This window comes from Panthera leo, chromosome B2, assembly GCF_018350215.1.
Source record: "Panthera leo isolate Ple1 chromosome B2, P.leo_Ple1_pat1.1, whole genome shotgun sequence".
Lineage (NCBI taxonomy): Eukaryota > Metazoa > Chordata > Mammalia > Carnivora > Felidae > Panthera > Panthera leo.
This window is the reverse complement of record NC_056683.1, coordinates 85,142,874-85,164,206: the sequence shown is the minus strand read 5'-3', so window position 1 is coordinate 85,164,206 and position 21,333 is coordinate 85,142,874. Positions and strand designations below refer to the sequence as shown.

Sequence of the window (21,333 nt, the reverse complement as noted above, 5' to 3'; positions counted from 1 at the left end):
AAACTTGCAATGTTTATCAGTTCTGAGAAAAAAATGTATTTTAAAATTGGTCTTTGAAATGTAATGTCACAAGAGAGAACTAACTGTGCATTTAACCCCATCAAACTACATTAAGACAGTTATGAGTGTATATCATTACTGTCAATCATATTGCTGCCAAAGAGAGCTATGAAAGGGCCAAGACCTCTCCTTCCTTTGAAGTAACATCTAATTATAGACAAAGGAGCTGAAGGAAAAAAGAAAGAGTTGGTGTTTGCTCTAAAAATAGAAGTGGATTTCAGTTAGGTTTAAGCCTATGAAAAAAAAGACTAAAATAAAGAGCTGAAATCGGTGTGGTGCTATCTAAAATAAGTAGAGAATTTAGGTATGTAGTAGAGAATACAGGTAAGAAGAGTGCCAATTTGGTGTGTTTCTGGGATCACATTTTGACCTGGTGTATTTGCCTCATCACTTATTTTACAACAATTGATTCTCATACTTGGGCCAGAGAAGGAAGTCATCAATGACATTTGGCAAGTAATAAATAGGGAGGTGGAGGGTGGCTGCCACTGGGTTGGGAGGGACCATTATAATACAGTAGAGAATGTAAGTTATAGTAGGGAAGGAAAGTGAGAGGGATAGGCCTAGGTTCAAAAAGTAGATGAGAAAAATAGAAGAACAAAGATATGATGAGCTCTATATATGTAATAGAAAGTTGGAATGAAAGATTAGAGACAAATTCAAGATACTTTTCTCATTAAGCTATAATTTGGCCATTTTCTTATGTTAGCAGCCCTACATTATATATGAAATTGTCCAAAACACATTTCTTGATGATTATAACAGTACACAGTCAAGAACTGATAAGTCCGTTTCTTCCAAAAGATTATAACCCCAAATAATTAACTTCATGGTAAAATACAGCTGTTATCAAAGAAAAGATCTCTTCCTGGTGAGTCAGTTTTATTTATTTGTTTATAGTCTAATCCTGGTATTTCTTTTGTTTGTGAGTTGGCATGCTTTGCTGAACAATTGTGGAAGCTGATGCCTAACATATTTATGATTTTCAGATAGATTCTATTCTTGATTTGCTTTGGGATGGTGCAAGGAGGAAGTTTCAAGGTTCAAGAAGACATAACTTTCCTGCGCAGGAATATTGCAGCTGTATGTTTGGGCAATAAGTACATAGTGATACTAACCAATGGCACTGTTAAGGACTGAATTGCGTCCCTCAAATTTATGTGTTGAAGCCTTCAATCTCAATGTGACCGTATTTGGAGAAAGGGCCTTAAGGTAAAATTATGTCATCAGGGTGGAACCCTAAACCGATAGGGCTGATGTTTTTATACGAAGATGAAGAGATCCCAGAATATTCTCTCTTTCTGCACTTGCACAGAAAAGCTTTATGAAGACACAATTAAAACAAACAAACAAACAAACAAACAAACAAACAGCTGTTTAAAAGCCAGGATGAGATGTCTTACCAGAAACCAGCCCTGACAGAACCTTGATCTTGAACTTCTACTCTCCAGAATTGTGAAAAAAATAAATTTCTGTTGTTTAAATCACTTAATCTGTAGTATTTGGTTAGGGCACTCTAAGCCAACTAGCACAGGGCAGAATTTCAAGAGAGATAATGAAAATTATTAGATTTTCATTTCATTCATAGATTACTCTATGTTCCTCCCCATGTTTGCAGTTACATTCTGTTCTCTCTCGCTTTCTTTCTCAAAATAAGTAAATAAACATTAAAAAAAATAAAAATAAATGAAATTACAATTTCCAGTTATAAATTCCAATCTACTATTGCAGATTTTTAATTCAGGAGTTCTGTGATGCATTCCTAGAAGCAATTATAGAATACTCCCCCAATTATTTTTCAATCCCCTTTGTACAAAGTGATGTCAATAATCTTTCTTTTTCACAACTTCTCTTTAGAGCTGGGATATCCAATATGGTAGCTACTGAACAACATGCGGTTATTGACCATTTAACTGTGAATAGTCTGAATTGAGATATGAAATAAATGTAAAATATACATTATATTTTAAAGACATAGCATAAAAAAGGAATGTAAAATAAGAAGTTTTTGTTAGCTGCTTTTTGAAATAATATTTTAGATGTGCCATATTAAATAAAATGTATTATTTAAATTAATTAATTTAAAATAAATTAATTTCATTAACCTCAATTCTTAAAATTAATTTCATACATTTATTTTTATTTTTTTCCAATTGAACAGCACTGCTGTAGATGGTTAAATATCAGTATAAAGTTAAGTGTTTTTTAGAATAACACCTATTAAAGAGGCAAGTACTTTGTGCAAGGATGAGGAATTCACCATTGCTTGTGTTTTGCAATGCTCATTTATGAAATGTCATCACCTCAATTGAGAGGCCACATATAGTCAACAGTAAGAACTGGATGGAAGTCTCTTATGGTACTCTACTCTATACCTTGGTATTGGTCCTTTCATGATTGGAATCAATATTTCTGATGAAAACAGCTTTAGAAAAAATTTGAAAGACATCATTAGCCCTAAAGTCCTCAGCAAAGTTACTGAAATCAGAATTCTGGGGTGGGGGGGTACTTAGGTGGCTCAGTTAGTTAAGCCTCTGACTCTTGGTTTCGGCTCAGATCATGATCTCATGGTTCCTGTGATTAAGCCTCACTTAGAGCTCTGGGCTGACAAAGAAGAGGCTGCTTGGGATTCTCTCTCTCTTTCTCTGCTCTTTCCCTGCTTATGTTCTCTCTCTCTCTCTCTCTCTCTCTCTCTCTCTCTCTCTCTCTCTCTCTCTCTGTCTCTCTCTCAAAATAAATAAATAAAGTTTAAAAAAATTAAATCAGAATTTTTATTATAACATCAAAATTTTCACTCATTTCAAACACTATTTACATATACATGTTCAAAGCAAAACTAATACAATATTTTTCTGTTTCTGCTACTGCATGATAATTACATTATTTCTGACAGAGGCAAGCTTTCATCTGAAACCACATTCTGCTGTAGGATAGAATTTCATATAAATCTCCTCAGTCACAGATTTTATATAACACTGTACACTGACTATAAAATGTCTTAGTTTTATAATATGAAAGTCATATTATTATGTTTTTTCTTACTACTATGGTTCAGAAGGTTATAAACTTCATTATCAATAGGACTTGTACCTGGTTGTAAGCTCTCATTTCTAGCTGTAGAACTTCGATCATATTTGTGGTTTGCTTCTTTTGAAAGTGTAACATTAAGATTATTCACTCTGTATGGTTGTTTATGAATTAAATGGGGTATACATCTTGAAAAAGAATTTTGACAAAGATAAATTCTGGTAATATAGGTCTCTTTCTTGTGTTACTCGTTGGCTTCTTCTTCACATTTTGTCAGTATTTGGTTCCTAGCATATGTCTTACTTTTTTAAATAGTTGGGTGTTTTCATCCAAAGAAAACAAAATCTCTGCTTCAAAGAGCATGTCAGTTAGCAATGGGGTAATAAAACCCTTCACTACTTAGAACTGAAATTGAAACAACTACTTATTTAACTCATGAATCTACAGGCAATGCTTTAGGCTGGTGTACTAGTTCCCTACTGCTGCTATAACAAATTACCACAAATTTAATGGCTTAAAACAACAAAATTTATTATTTTACAGTTTTGGTGGTTAGGAGTCGGAAATGGATCTAACAGGGCTAAATGAAGTTACCAGCAGGGCTCTCTTCCACCTGGAAGCTCCAGAGGAAAATCCATCTCATTCCCTTCTCCAGTTTCTATAGGTCATGCATATTGTTAGGCCCATGGCCTCCTCTTCTATCTTAAAAGCAGCATGTAGTATCATTAAATCTCTCTTTGTCTCTGATTTCCTTTCCTGACCCCCCTGCCTCTCTCTTCTAAGAACCCTCATGATTACATGGGACCCACCCAGATAATCTGGGATAATGTTCCTATTTTAAGATTCACAATTTAATTACATCCGCTATGTCTCTTTTGTCATTTAGGTGTTATTCACCTCTTTACAGGTTCCAGGAACTACAACATGCATATCTTAGGGGATCATTATTCTGCCTACCACAGCTGGGCACAGTTAAACACCCTCATGGTTCTCAGTGGGTTGAAAGTCAGATAGCTCTGCTTCTGGAGTTTATCGCTGGCCTTCTTCCAAGTGTCTCATCCTCAGGGAGTCTATCACAAACCTTCATGCACAAGGCCGGCATTGTCATGCTTACATGACACTAGCAGGGTTAAATTGTCCATTGCATGGATTCAGAGAAGCCACTAACTGGGATCTTTGAGGCAATCAGTCTACCAGAGCAGGTCCCCAGTATCTAAGTTTAATAAAAAAATATATAATAATTTTCACAAAACAGATTAATGATCTTGAATTTGTATCTGTCTCATCTGCTTAACTCCTGCACCATAATGGCATTTTTTTTTAAGTTAAAAGGTACTTAGACTTAGATAGGCATAGCTGCTATGTCTCAAGTTACCCAGGGGGTTATAGGTGGTGGTTACTTAAGAGTTCAAATTTTAACTGGGTCGTAGCGAGGCCACTTCTCAGGCTGAGGTCATCCATCTTCAAGCCACAATCTAATGACTCAAATACCTTGCACTTTGTTCTTTGTTAGTATTGGGGCCCTGGACATTTACTTGAAAAGAAAAAAAGTCTTTTTTGAAAGGTGTCAACCATCAGTCACAACCTCGGCTTACCCATTCGCCCACTATGTGCCTTTGGGCAACTCACACAGTTTAAAATACTAAGCACACAATATCTACTAGCAATCGTCAAATAGAGTATTTACAGTGTGAGTGTCCAATGGTCCATGTCTCCTAACAGCAGAGCCCACCCAAAAAACTGAGAAGGAATTATAGGTCATATGTTAATATAGATTAGCATATACATACTGGTGCAAAAATTATATTGACTTTCAATTCAGCTAACCACGAGATCTTGACAGTGAAACAGGAGTGTCATGCCATACACACCGCACACACATTTTGTGGTGTAACCTATGAATAAGTTGTGCTTTCAAAGTTAGGTTTTCTTTGATGACTGAGGAACTCTGTGCCAGGTACAAAGATTTTGACTTAACCCCGGCTACTAAAGTTTCATGCTGAACTCCTTTCACCTACTAGAGAGGAAAGTACCAAGGGAGCACACAGATTAGTTCAACCACTAATTTGTTTGTGAACTAACCATTTGGAAGCAGTATTTATTTGGTATTGAACATAATTTTACGAAGATGTGGTTTTGCATATGTTTCCTCTAACACTGGTTCTGAAAGAAATGGTCATGTCAAAAATTTAAAAATTACTGCATTTGAGTGCTAAATTAGTGAATATATGTAAGATAAAATTTAGTTTAATTTAGCTCTCAAAGAAAAAGAAGTTAGTTATATTGGAACAAATTTCTACCCTTAAAACAGTCATTTTTAAACATTTTAAATGTGTACTATTACAATGAATGTGAGAGTGAATTCGTTTCATTATAATGTAAAGCTTGCCCTCTAGTGGTTCCAGGCTAGTTATAAATTTAGGGGAAACCATCTACACTAATGGAAGATGTTAATACTCAATAAGGATTTTTCTTTTTATTTTCTTTCAGGAAAAGAAGTATGCTAAAAATATAAATATTATAAACAAAATGCATCAGCTCCTTTGAAATGTATATTAGCAAAGTATCTCTATTGTAGATGCCACTAATAAGTTTTTTGTAACCAAATGTATTTTAAATGAACATGGAATATTACAAGTTAAATTACAACAGAATTTTATGTTTCACCTTCCACTTTACTTGTTAATAGCTCTACTAATACTGTGGTTATTAACAATGAATAGGAAGTCATTGATGGTGTCATATATGACCAGGTATTGGATCAAATGATGAAGAAATCTCTATTAATAAGATTGAGGCTATTTAACTAATTTTTTAAGGCTCAAGTCACCATATTTTTTAAGTTGCCTACATAATAATACCATAGAATTGTAATGTATATATTAAAATCTGGCTTAAATGTATTTGTTTAAAAAATAAAGTGCTTTAAAAATAAAGTAGTAGTTTGAGGTTTCAAAGTACATTAAGCACATTGATTTATTACCCAAATTTGTTTCTGTTGCACTTATGGACTCAGTTTCTTTGAAATAGTGTTCTCATAGGAGATTTAAAAAAATTTTATGTTCCTTTTCTTTTTTGAAGCACATATAAAATGACTTTTTAGGAAGGAACAATCATTTTTCTGACCCTGTGTTTAGAATAATGATATCTGTTAATAAACTCGTATTTTCCTTGGAGTTACATGACTAATCTAGCAAGTAATAAATAAATGAAGTCTTGGCCCCTAAAAGGGGTTTCTGAAAGTAGTTTTAGAATAAAACCTAAGTAAATTACCTATATTTAGTCTACAGAAACTATTATAAGCAATTTTTGTCTGTTGAGTTTATGTTTTATTCTTGTCAAATTTATGTAGCTATAATTCAGAGAGAAACACTGCATCTACCTAAAGAGCAAAATTACACTAAATGAAACAAGCTAGTCACAGAAGGGCAAATATTGCATGATTCCACTTCCACGAGGTATCTAAAAGAGGCAGACTCATAGAAGCAGAGAGTAGAATGGTGGCTGGCAGGGTTAGGGGAAGGGGGAAATGGGGAGTTGTTCATGGGTATAAAGTTTTAGTTATGCAAGACCAATATTTTCTAGATCTGTGGTACAACATGGTGACTATAATTAACAATACCGTATTGTGCAGTTAAAAAATTTGTTAGGACGATAGATCTCTTAAACGTTCTTACCACAAAACAAAACAAAAAACCAAAGGGGTGTGAAGAAACTTTTAAAGATGATTGATATATTTATTATCTTAATTGTGATGATGGTTTCATGGGTGCATGCCTATGCTCAAACTCACAAAATTTTGTACATTAAATATGTGTGGCATTTTGTGTATCAATTACACCTTAAATGGCTGTTAAAAATCAATCAATCATTTACATGGCAATTCTAGAAATCAGATTCCTCTTCCCCAGGTTTGTTATTTTTTTGTTTTGTTTTTGTTTTTTGTTTTCTTTGCTGTTAATGTTGCTGTTCATTTAGTGATTTTCCTGGATTAATTATGTACAGTCTGCATTGTTTGTCATGTGGAGCCACTGAAATCTATGCTTTATTTCTTTAGTGGTCACCTAATGAATGGACTGAGATTTAATGCTTAGATCAAATAGGTCTCTCTTTCCTTGCTGAATGTGTGTGTTGTGGCTTAATTTCAATATTACCGGATCAGTTTACTCCTTTGCATTAGCTTTCACTTTCTGCTTGCAGAGTCTCAAGGTCAGGCCTAGCTGAGATATTAGGGCCCTTCCATCTCTTTTCTGGACATGTACATAGACCTGAACATGTGTTTTTAGATTTCTTATAAGATTTCTGGAATATGCCTTAGCTTTTCAAGCTCCTTACAAACATCTTAGTTTCCAAATTTTCCCTTTAAGCATTTTGGTCAGCCTTTTGCCAACCCCAACAAGTAATGCCACCTGAGACAGATGTGAAGTTAAACAATTGCTACTGGTTGTTTTGGACAAATACCCTGAGGATAGGGCCCCTCATTCAAAGGCAGAGTTTTCACTAAGACCAAATAAAGATAAATCCTGAGAACCGTGCTTTTTAGCAAGCTGCCAGACAGGTAAATTAGTGACAAATCTCTGGGAATGGGACTTTATGGGCACTCCTAACTCATTCTGCCTCAAAATGCTGGTTTTAACAGCTATTATATAGCAAGACAGGATTTTTAATGTTATTAAAAAAAATCATGGCTTTTTTTTTTTCCAGAAAAAATAGTTTTGACATTTTTGTCAGTGTTCTTCTGGTTGCTTTAATGGAGAAGTGGATCTTCAGAGGTCTTACTCTGCCATTCTGAAAGTCAAATTTCTTCAAGTTCTAAAAGTATCACTTGTCCTTATTTGGCATTACCCTAAACCTATGAGTTAATGTAACAATTTAAATTTGTAGCATTCTCATGGGGCGCCTGGGTGCCTCAGTCAGTTAAGCGTTCGACTTTGGCTGATGTCATGATCTCATGGTTTGTGAGTTCAAGCCCTGCATCAGGCTCTGTGCTGACAGCTCAGAGCCTGGAGCCTGCTTCTGATTCTGTGTCTCCTCTCTCTCTCTCTCTCTCTCTCTCTCTCTCTCTGTCTCTCTCTCTCTCTCTCTGCCCCTCCCCAATTCATGCACATGCAGGCACACTCTCTCTCTCTCTCAAAATGAATAACCATTAAAAAACTTAACTTCTTTGTGTGGGTCTGAAGAAAGGTTGTTAGTTTCTGTATTTTTCATATGGCTATATAATGAACCCTTTTAATAATTCTAATAGCTTTCAGTGTACTCTCTTGGGTGTCCAGGGGGATTCTGAATTTCCATATGCAATCTCATACTTAATATTTGTTCTGTATACAGATTTTCTCATTAATTAAATTCAGGATTGAAATGGATTTTGTTAAGGGTTATTATGATTTTTAAGCTGAAACATTTACCAGTGATCACAGTGACCACCCTCCCCTCAAATTTTGTGGTGAGAGCAGAAAACATCTTGGTCGGTATGCTAGATAGTTCTAGTTTCGCTAGGTGGAATATGCTAAGCAAATAAGAGTATATGAAAGGTATTCTTTATATTTATCTATTCTTGCATTAGAGCTTCTATGAAACAGAGCTGGGTAGACAGAAAGGAAAGTGAGGCACTTGCCTTGGGCAAACTTTTAAAAGGTTACCAAAAAAAAATTCAGTAATTAAGGTAAATATTTAATACAATATTTAAGAAATAAAAAGTAATGTAAAAACTTATGATGAATAAAGCATCTAAATTTTTTTAAAAAGTGCAGACTTAGTGTTAAGCCTTATTGGAGACTGAGCTGAAAGGAAAAATCAATAACTGTCCCAATTACCTCATCCCAGGCCAACCCTTGAAATAACAGTAATTACACCAGTAAATCTTGTGTTGCATTTTATGTGATAAGAATAATGTGTCCCATATACTAAAAAAATCTTATATATAGGGTTTTTTAAACATAATTTAATTACTGGAGAAGTATCTTTATATGGCATCCAATGGCACTTGATGCGGGACAGAAATTTTTCAAGACGTTTAGAAACACAATAATGAAAGAAATTTCAAACTATTGCTTTCAAAGTCAGAAGTATCGTGTCACTTCTTTATATATGGTCTTTGTAGAAGACTGAACAGATTATAATGAGTAGGTATCTAAACCTTTGTCATTGAATACAACACACAGAAAAAAGTTCTGAATAACAACTTTGTACTTTTAATTTGTTACTTATGATAACAGTGCTTATGATTCAAGTACTGTTTCAGCATTGGACATACGGTAGTGGACCATATTACTCAAAACTTTCTGCTCTTATAAATTTTATATTTTTTGTGGACGAGGGAGGTGTAAGTAACATAAATGAAATATCTAGCAAATTAACGGTAATAATTATGAAAGAGAAAAAGTAAAGCAAGAATGTCAGCTATTAAAGAGGTTCATATTTCATATAAGCAGGCCACGGAAGGTCTTACTGAGAAGTAGCATTTGTGTAAAACCCTGAAGGAAGTAAAGGAAAAAATTATAAAGATATCAGCAAGAAAAACATTCTTGCAGGAAGAGGAGCTAGTGCAGAGGTATGAGAAGATCAGAGCCTGGTAAGTTCAGGAGATAGCAGAGACCCAATGTGACTAGAGCCAGGTGAGCAAGGTAAAGAGAATCTGGATATGAGGCTAGAGAGAGACTAGGGGCATGGTTGGAGGAGCAGGGCATATAGATAATGAGAACTTTGTTTGTTTGTTTGGTTTTTTCAAAAATTATACAGGAAGACCTTTAAGGACTTGAAGCAGAAACACAACATGACTTACTATCACATTTTTTTTAATTAAACTTTTATTTACAAAAAGAGGTGGCCTAAAGGATTTGGCCAGTGGGCCATAGTTTATCAATACCAGTTCTAGATTATATGCCAGGCACATAGGAAGTACTTAAATAGACATTGGATGAATAAATGAATGATTTCCAAACTATTATAGTTAGAATGTTTTCAGGAAAGATACAGCAAAATTACATGATGGTAAGTCAGTTTTACTTTCTTTTGTCATAATTCTCTGTTCAAGGGTGTCTTGTTTGACATACTTATTGTGGTGCGTATAGCTCTACTAGGTATATAAAAAACAAAAGTTTATGATACAAAGTTCTGCTCTCAAAGATCAATATAAAGCCAGGAATATTAATGTGTGATTTTCATGTATCTGCACAGACATTACATCTAACTCCAAAATTACAATAATCCCTAAGAGCCGCAAAAACATAAAATGCTAGTAAAAAGCCCCAAAAATACAGTTTTGAAAATTTACTGTCATAGGTTATTAAAAAAATATAGATGCTCAAATGGTTTCAAGATATTCCAGAAGTTGATTTCTCTTTTTCAGTTAAAACATAATACTTAGGGAGAGAGATAACAGATGTCATGGAAAGAGGCATAACTATAAATCATTGCAAAACAACCATATCTACACAGGGACAACTTGTGGAGTATGATATAGTGAAAAGAGAACTGACTTCATCTTAAAGCTGGTTCCGATTCTTTCACCTTCAACTTAGATAAATGGTAAGCCTCAGTTTTCTCATATGAAAATTTAGAGAGAGACCTATCTTTTCTAATTCATAGGATTTGGGGAGGATCAAATGAGAGAGTGATTGTAAAACACCTTACAACCCAAAAAACAACAACAATATAAAGCTCAAAATTAGGTGGTTTTTTAAAGTCAACCATTTGCAGTTCATAATGAGAGGGAGAGTTGCAAAGTATTAGGTATTTAACAGTAGTAGCTGCAGTCATAAACCAAAGACTCCTTATTTACCTACAGCTAAGAAAGGGCATGCACATGAAAGATCTCCTTGACACATAGACATGTCTGTGACTGCCTCTTAGTAGACGTCTGAATACACCTTACTTCCCACTGAGATGATATGATTTTCTTGACTACAAGCATGAGAGAATGGTTTCTAACACACTCCTCTCAAAAGTTTATAAATGGACACATTGGTTATTTTGGATAACTGCCAACAAAAAGCCTTACTAAGTGCTTATATTTAGTATTTATAATTGTGGAGGAAGGCTAAAAGCAAGTGTGTGGTCTTATCAAGGCAGGGAATCCTAAGTGCCTGGAATATAGAAAGGTGAAAACTGATCCTAGAAACAGAGCAAGGCCATATCACAAGGGGTTTTATCCTTGCTTAGGAGTCTGAATTTAAACCTGTAGGTGATGGGGAATTACATCGCCCTAGAATGGGAAGGAGGGTTTAATAAGCACTGGTCACTAAACACCTTACTAACGTTTTTTATATACTTCATGTTGTTCCAAAAAGGATTTAAGATGACTTTTAAAATGCTTGCTATATGACAACATTAGAAGTAAACAAAAGTGCTCTCTGCTCCTCCCCATTTGAGAGACAGCCACATATTCTGGTGCAGTGACAGCTGCATCCCCAAGACACAATGGTGAATGTCAGAGTAGACAGATTTGGCAGTATTGGGCACCTGGTCATCAGGGCTGCTTTTAACTCTGGCAAAGTGAATATTGTTGCCATCAATGACCCCTTCACTGACCTCAACTATAGGGTCTATGTGTTCCAGTATTATTCCACCCATGGCAAAGTCCACAGCACAGTCAAGGTTAAGAATGGAATGCCTGTCATAGATGGAAAGCATATCTCCACTTCCAGGAACGAGATCCTGCCTACATCAAATGGAGTAATGCTGGTGCTGAGTATGTTGTGGAGTCCACTGGAGTCTTCACCACCATGGAGAAGTCTGGACTCACTTAAAGGGTGAAGCCAAGAGGATCAACATCTCTGCCATGCCTGTTCATGCCATGGTTGTGATGGGTGTGAACCAGAAGTATGACAACTCTCTCAAGATCGTCAGCAATGCCTCCTGCACCACCAACTGCTTGGCCCCTCTGACCAATGTCATCTATGACAACTTTGGCATTGTGGAGGGACTCATGACCACAGTCCATGCTATCACTGTCATCCAGAAGACCATGGACAGGCCTTCTAAGAAACGGTGGCATGTTGCCCAAGAGGCTGCCCTGAACACTCTCCCTGCTTCTACTGGCACTACCAAGGCTGTAGGCAAGGTCACCTCTGAGCTGAATGGGAAGCTCACTGTCATAGCTTTTGGCGTCCCCATTCTCAATGTGTCAGTCATGGATCTGACCTGCTTCTTGGAGAAAGCTGCCAAATATGATAATATCAAGAAGGTGATGAAACAGGCATCAGAGGACCATACTCAAGGGCATCCTAGGCTACACTGAGGACCAGGTTGTTTCTTGCAACTATTTTTTTAAGAAAGAGGGAGACAGAGAGAAAGAGAGAGAACACAAGAGCAGGAAAAGGGTTAGAGGGAGAGGGAGAGAGGGAGAGAGAGAGACAGAGAGAGATACAGAGAGAGAGAGAGAGAGAGAGAATACCAAGCAGGCTCCGTGCTCAGTGCAGAGCCTGATGCAGAGCTCAATCCCACGACCCTGGGATCATGAACTGAGGCAAAATCAAGAGTTAAGCACTCAACTGACTGAGCCATACAGGCGCCTCAGTGTCTCCTGCAATATTAACAGTAACACTCGCTCTTCCACCTTTGATGCTGGGGCCAGAATTGAGGATCATTGCCTTCAATGACCACTTTTTCAAACTCATGTTCTGGTATGACAATATATTTGGCTACAACAACCAGGTGGTTGACCTCATGGTCTACATGGTGTCCAAGGTGTAAGGGTCCCCTGGACTACCACCACAGTGAAAGAGGAAGAGAGAGGCCCTTAACTGTTGGGGAATCCTTGCCCCAACTCATCCTCCAACACACTGAGAATCTCCCGAACTCTATACAGTTTCTATCACATAACCCCTTAAGAAGGGGAGGCGTTTGGGGAGCTGTACCTTGTTTTGTACCATAAAGTATACTGTATCCAGCTCTGCCAAAATAAATAAATAAATAAGCAAAAATGGTCAATCCAAGGAAAGATGGTAGAAAAAACAAGAAAGGTCAGGTATATTATCAATAGACAAAACACATGCTCATAAGGACATATTTGTAAATTAGAAGACATTCATTTGACTCCATTCTTCCTAGTATCTAATGCAAGGGAGGATATAACTAGTTAAGAGGTCAAATATTCAAAAGGAAAAATCAGTTTCTCAGAAGTATAATTTATCTTGATTCAGGTAACATAAGGCATTTAATCTATAGTTTGTATTGATTATATAGAACACAACGTGATGTGGTCAATATTATCTGTAGAGTAAAATACAAATTCCTGGGGTTATTGGTATCATTTTTCAATATAAACCAATTGTATCATAGCCAACTTTAGTTAAGAGCAAGTCTACAAAAATCCAGAGTCAAAAATAAAATCTTAAAGCATTTAAGGGTGTTCATGGATTTATCATGTATGTTTAACATTTAGGCAATCCCTTGTTAAGTTTATTTTTTCTAAAAATTGGGTGGTAACACATTTAAGCAGAAAAGCAACATGGTTTGATATCAGTTTTAATATTTATTTTTGCCTATTGTGTTGAGAATAGATTACAAGGCACCAGAAGCAAAACCATTGCTATAATATAGATAGGAGGAATGGTGGCATGGTCCAGGTTAGCGAGACTGGAAGTGGTAAAAAGTGATAACATTCTGAATTTTGAAGACATATCCAATAAGGTTTGCTTATTAAAGAATTATGTTTGGGACTTTTACAGAAATAGATATATCAAAGATGGTTTCAAACATTTTGACCAAGAAATTTTAAGAATGGAGTTGCAATTAACAGAGGTGGTGGTTTGTGATGGAATTTCAAAAGCTCAGTTTTGGCCATTTTATGTTTGAGAGGGCATTCAAATAGAGGCTTTAGTTGGCATTGGATATTGTAGCAGACTGAATAATGACCTCTCAAAAATGTTCATGTTCTAATCCTTAGGACCTGTAAATGATCCTTTATGCTGCAAAAAGGGCTTTACAGATGTGATTAGGAATTTTGAGATGGAGGGATTATCCTGGATTATCCATATGAGCCCATGTAAGCATAAAGGTTCTTATAAAATGGAGAGAGGAGATCAGAGTCAGTAGCAGGAGATGTGATAGTGGAAGCAAAAGGTTGGAATAATACAAACATATGGCCATGAGATAAGGAATGCAGAAAAATTCTAGAAGCTGAAAATCCAAGGAACAAATGCATTCTTTCCCCAAATCTCCAAAAGCAAAGTGCTCTATTGATACTGTGATATTAGATTGGTGACCTTCAGAACTGTATGAGAATAAATTTGCATTGTTTTAAACTTGTTTTGTGGTAATTTGTTATAGCAATAATACAAAACTAATAGATATATTAGTGTTCAAGGGAAAAGTCTGGCTGGAAATATAAACTTGGGCATATAGATAAACTGTTAGATGTGATTCTGAAGCAGGAAGAAAGATTAGAGAAGCCATCTGAGGAATGAGCCTTAAGGTATACCAACACTTAGAAGTTGAAGACCTGATAATAAGACCTGTGAAAAAGAGAGTGATAAAGGGTCTTGAGAGGCAGGAGAAAAGCCAAACTATGTAGTGTCCTGAAGATTTAGTAAAGAGTCAGTTACTGGTGCTATTAAGAAAGCTGTAGAGGGAGTGAGATGAAATCCTAAACTAGTGGGTACATAAAAAAATGGGAAAGGAGAAATTAAAGATTGCAAGTATAGAGAAATCTCTCAAGGAATTTTGCTGTAATAGGAGGAGAGAAATAGGGCTGTCGTGGAAGGTAAAGTGAGGTCAAAAGGCAATTTACTTTTTAATGATGAGAGAAATAGTATATACTTGTTCTGATAGAATCATCACTTATAAATGATAAAACTGTCAATCATGGAAATAAGGAGAGTATTGCTAGAACAGTATTTTTAAATAGGCAAGAAGGCATGGGTGCAATTGCACAATCGAAGAAATAGCTTTAGCCAGGAGCATTTTCAGCCTATCTGTGGAAACAAGGAGAAAGTACATGGGCAGAGATGTAGAAAGCTGATAGGTATAGTATGGGTAATCTATAAAAGTTTTTTTTTTTTTTTTTTTCCTGATTGCTTCAATTTTCTTGGTGAAGAAGAAATAAAGTCAGCAGATGAAAGTGAGCGTCAGGAACAGAGATATTGAGGGGGAAGCAGGTCTCCTTAGATATAACACTCATATTATTTTCCCCCAGAGGTTTTTCTAATCTTAAAATCTCCCTTGTGAATGTTGCAGTTTTTATAAACTCTGTTTAGAGCAGTTTTGGGTTTACAATAAAATTAAGAGGACACAGAAATTTTCCACACACTTCCTTCTTCCACACATGCTTCCACCATTATCAACATCACTCATCAGAGTGGTACATTTTTACCAAGGATGAACTTAAATTGATGAATCATACTCACTCAAAGTCCATAATTTACCTTTAGGTTCACTCTTGGTGTTACACATTCCATGGGTTTGGACAAGCATACAATGACATACATCCACCATGAGATCATCAGAGTATTTTCACAGCCTTAAAAATCCTCTGTGCTTGCCTATTTGTTTCTTTCTTTGCCTATTTATCTCTTTGCCAATGTTATCTGCCACCCCTGGAAAACACTGGCCTTTATTATTTTGTCCATACTTTTGCCTTTTCCAGAATGTCACATAGTTGGAATTATATGTAGCCTTCTCACATTGGCGCTTTTTCATTTAGTAACATGCATTTAAAGTTCATCCATGTTTTTTTTTTTATGGTTTTCTGGTTGTGATAGGTAATTTCTTTTTAGTGATGAATAATATTCCATTATCTGAATTACGTCAGTTTATTCACCATCACTTACGGAAGGATGCCTTGGTTGCTCCCGAGCCATGGCAATTATGAGTAAAGCTGCTACAAACAAAGCAAAGCTGTGTGCAGGTGTTTATGTGGACACATATTTTCAACCCCTTTGCATAAATACCAAGGAGCATGAATGCTGTATTTTATGGTTAAAGTATGTTTGTAAAAAACCTGCCAAACAATCCTCCAAAGTGGTTGTACCATTTTGCTTTTCCACTAGCAATGTATGAGAATTTCTGCTGTTCTACATCCTACACCAACATTTGGTGCTGTCAGTGTTTTGGATTTTGGCCATTGTAATAGATGTGTAGTGGTATCTTGTTTTAATTTGCATTTTCCTGATGACATATGATGACTTTCTCATATGTTTATTTGCCATGTGCATTATGTTCTTTGGTGAGGTGTCTGTAAGGTATTTGGCCCACTTTTTAATCAGATTGATTTCTTATTGCTAAGTTTAAAGTATTTCTATATATTTTTGATAACTATCATTTATCAGATGTGTATCTTTTGCAAAACTTTTATTCCAGTCTATGACCCTTTTTTTCCCTCTGATTCTCTTGATATTGCCTCTCACAATGCAAAAGTTTTTAATTTTAATGAGGTCTAGATTATCAATTATTTTATTCATGGATCATCTTTTTGGTGTCATACCTGAAAAAGCATCATCATACCCAAGGGTACCTAGGTTTCTTTTGTATTATCTTCTAGGAGTTTTCAAACTTTGGATTTTACATTTAAGTGTATGGTCCATTTTGATTTAATTTTTGTTGTATTCAATTTTTGAATTCCAAAGTTTTGGAACGAACTTAACTGGAGAGCATAATCTCATACATGGATCTGTCCCTACCTCCATCATTTTCTGTTTTTCCGCTCCTTTCATCTCTAACCTCCCCTTTTATTACCATTGTTTTTCCTCTTTTTCTCTCCTTTGTTCATACTGCATCATATTTTAAACTTCTGTCTTTTGGCCTGTGTTTTATTTTGTATCAAATATTTTGTAGGCCTATTAAGTTAATAATAATTATATAAAAGCTTAGAATGTTGTTTGTGATCATATAAATGGTTGAAGAGGAGCATTTGTATTTATACTGGAACAGTGTAGAGCAGGGAAAGGTAACTAGAAAATAAATCTTCATAGAATACTTTCACTTACATAGGAAAATGAAGACCATACAATAGGAATAAGTATTATCATGAAAAATGCCCTATTTATTTCTCTACAGAATTAATAAATATGAAACTCCTAAGACTAAAAGAAAAATTTTCTTCCATTTGGCATAATAAGAGTTTTCCACTGATATCTTAAGTTTATTTGAATGAAATTTGTTTTACCACTAATTATTAGAGAAGCAATATATTAATTAAAAATAATTCAAGCAAGGGAAATATAATTACTCTATTTTCAGACATTTTGTCAAAGGAGTATTAAGACAGATTTGGTGCAATGGAATTATAGAAAATGAAAAATGTAATTACAATTTTTTAAAAAAGATATGTTTTTGGTATAAAATATGCTCCAGTAGGCTACCAAAGAGAGATAATTTGGCTCATCTTGTGCTTTGTACTCTATATTAATACTTGATAGATTTATGCTATTCCAAAAACAATAATTTTCATATTGAAAACTATATTTACCTTGATGAATACTAAAAAAGTCATCACATTTTCAAAGTGTATCCTCATTTAGGTTGTCTACAGAAGAACATTTTAAAGAGTCATGCATGTATTAAAAATGCATTATTATAATCAAATCTAACTAGTCATCAAATTTATTATTTCACATATATATTGACTGGGAAGAAGTTAAGTTAGATTATATATACATATACGCAAATAGCACGAATTAAGGGTACTGGTGTGTGATGCAATGTTATCTGGCCCTGATATTGAATAGTGAAGAGCAATGGCGCCACGTAAACTAAATATTGTATGAGTGTGAGTTTGTCTGTTTTAGTTAACCGTTAACTATAACCAAGGTGTGTTTGGTTAGCATTCACATTATCTGAATCAGGAATCAACACTTCAGAATGCTCTAATACTCCAATACTGTTATTGGAATATATATGGGCAGGGGTTAAGAATTGTTATTAGAGATGTTAGCAATATTTTTCATCAATGAGATGAGTGGTGTTAAAAGACATGGTAAGACTAGAAAGATTTTACCGGTTCCCCACCCTTGCATGAGTAACTTGTAAGAAATTAGCAAGTCTAACGTTCTCATACATGGGAGTCCTACTAAATGGAGTCTTCCAACCAGCCTGACTAAAGTTTTGGCTGATCCTACCATCAGAATATTGTTACCTCTACCTCTGAATGAAGCATCCTACCAAGGTGCTCCCTAGAATGTATCAGGACAGAAGAGTGAGATTTTCATTAAACCTACATGAACACATGGCTTGGCTTTTTGAGTTGGATTTCTAGCCAATGCTTGTATGTTTGTCAGAATTGGAATAAGATTTACAGTTATTGTAGCACACCAGCTGGCAATGAGATGATGGGAAAGAAGATACAGAGCTCCTACTAACCTCTAACAGCAGAGGCTACCAATATTTACGTAAAGTACTGAACAATTGATGAACAGTCAGATTGGCTTCATTCCATTCAACACAATCAGATAAGAACAAAATCTTGAAGTACTTTGCAAATCACTAAAGTTTTGGAAGCACAGACAACTTTTCCAGAAAATCTTCTGTAACCAAAGAAGTGACAATTCCCCTTTGGGATAATCTCATGAGCATGAATTCCAATTGTTCTTAGATAAGAGATAGACTAATACCAGAATGGAATATATTTAAATACATTTAAAAATCACTGAAAAATTTCCAATCACAACATGTTTTATCTGGACTGGAAGTCAACCGAGGTGAGACAGAGCCACACATTTTTACCACAGTCTCATACACTGTTCCAACTAGAGAGACAGAGTATTTCATGTGAACTCTCTAAGATGGAGAGGTCATGACCCCAGAAAGAGATTTGTCCAAGGATCCTGGTTTGTTCTTATAGTCCTAAATCTCAATTCAGTTCTTTGTGCAACCCAGCAATCATGTTACTCTTTACAATCCACTCTTCCATGTGACTAGTTCCTTCTATCTCCTCTCTTCAAGGACTGTTGATCCACGCTTACCCTTACTCACTGACAAAATAGATGCAATTGGAGGAAAAATTCTCCATGTTCCCCATCATATCCACAATCTACAATTATATCTGTGCAAATATTCTGTCTTTCCTCCTGTTCCTCTGGATGAATCTCAGTGAGCCTAGCCATGGTCATGCCCTCTGCTTGTGTAACTAGAATCCATCCTATTTTACCTACCTAACCCCATCGTTGCAGCAATTTTCTCTTTTTTCCCCCAAATCATATTTTTCTCCATTCTGGTGGGTTCTTCACATCCAGTCTTATGTCTCCAATTTCAAAAGCAAGTTTCTCTCAATTCTGGTATTTAATGCAATAGTTAAATCTCAGTTTTCACTTATTTGACTCATTAGCAACACTTAATACAATGGTTTGTTTCCTCTTTCTTGGAACATGGCTTTCACCTGGCTGGTAAAAAAAAAACGAGTTGCTTTTTTCTCTCTCTCTCTCTCTTTTTTTAATTTTTACTTTACAGGGCTCCTGTTTATAAGATACTTAAATAAATATCTTAAAAGTAACAAGTCAAAACAGAATTCCTTCTTTTCACTTCTAAACCTGCTCCTCTGTCAAAACTTTTCCAAAGTAACCTGTGGCAACTTTATTCTTCCAATTACACAAGCAAATCTTAACATAATCTTTAATTCTTCTCCTTCTTTCATACCTTATAATTACTCTGTCAGCAAATCCTGTTGGCTCCATCTTCAAACTATACTTGGAACGTGACTATAGTATCAATACCACCTTCCTAGAAAGAAAAAAAAAAACATTTTCTAATTTTTACACTTCTTCATTTGCTTTGCACAGTGTTTGCTCAGCATAACAGCCACCTACAATCCTTCATAAGACTGTAATAAGATTGTTTTTCATAGTCTTTCTACTTCATATATTAACAGCTCAAGTATTTGTAGTGGTCTACAAGAACTTCTATAATCTGGTCACTTAATTCCTCTCTGCCCATATCTCCTGTTCTTCTAGTTGCTCATTCCGAGTCTCATATGTCTCCTGACTCTTGCTTGATAACACAAGGTATACACCTGAGTTAAGGAACCTTCATTTGCAATTCTCTCTGCCTAGGAAACTATTTATACACATAGCTCACTTCCTTGACACTTTCAAGTGTTTGCTCAAATATCACTATCTCTATAAGATCCTCTTTAAACAATCTTGTAAGATTTGCATACATGCCCCCAGGCTTCAAAACAGTTACCTCACTTCCTTTTTAAGGTTTTCATCCCTAGCATTTAACACTTTCATGCATACTGATTATTTTATCATCTCCTTCAAAGTCAGGAATTTGGGATCCTTGAGAAGAGGTGTTCTTTCCTCCCTTCTATGCTTCCTTCCCTTCTCTTCCCTTCCCTTTTCTTTTCAAGTACACCCATTTAATCTTCATCGCTGCCTTTTATAATGAGTACTATTATCTCGTCCATTTTCTAGATTAAAAAATGGAGACACTGAGGTTAACTAAAATATTCCAGATCCTAGAACTTATCAGGTTTGGAGCTGAGATTCAAATCTAGGCAGATTGTAACCACAGTCCATGCTCATAATTTCCACTATATTTTGTTCACTGATGAAGAGTGACACAAACAGGTATTCAAATACTTATTGGATAGGTTATCCTGCCTCATCCAGGTGGTGTGCCCTGCAGCTTCTGGCAGCATAAGCTGTTATTGCACTGTCTTCTTCTGTGTACAATGTGTGATTCTCCAGGGCATTGGTCACTAGAGAGGGAAAACCACCGTACTCACCAAAGATCTAGAGCTACGCGTCAATACAGGAGCCATTAACCACATGTAGCTCCTGATAACTTGAAGTATATCTGTTCTGAATTGAGATGTGGATAAATGTAAATGACATCCTGGATTTCAAAAGTTAGCATTAAAAAAGAAGGCATATCATCTCATATTGATTATATAAGATACGAAATGATAATATTTGGAGTGCACTGGGTCACATAAATGTTATTAAAATTAAATTCACTGGCTTCTTTTACTTAAAAAATTACATATGTGGTTTATATCACATTTCATTTGGACAGAACTGATCTAGACAATAGCTGGGCAGCAAAGGCCTGCTTGTAAAGTCAATGGTGTGACCTACCAAGGGTTAGTTTCAGCAAAGATGATGACTTTTACAGCAAGACCAAGATGATTAGCTCATACTTAAGGGCATTTTAAAGACAATTCCTCCGGTTCACAACCACTCTTTACTCTGACACTCTAGAAAGCATCTTTTTGTTATTTATATTGTCTCTAACCATGCAAATGAAGTTTAAGGAAAGAGCTAATATATCATGAGAACAGATCTCTAGTAATATGGTGTGCCTTGGTATTTC

The 21,333-nt window shown here is 35.6% G+C and overlaps 1 pseudogene; it reads left to right on the top strand.

The window, feature by feature from the left end:
- The first annotated feature begins 11,505 nt into the window (after window positions 1-11,505).
- LOC122219103 lies at window positions 11,506-12,686 on the top strand (annotated as a pseudogene).
- Window positions 12,687-21,333: the final 8,647 nt, after the last annotated feature.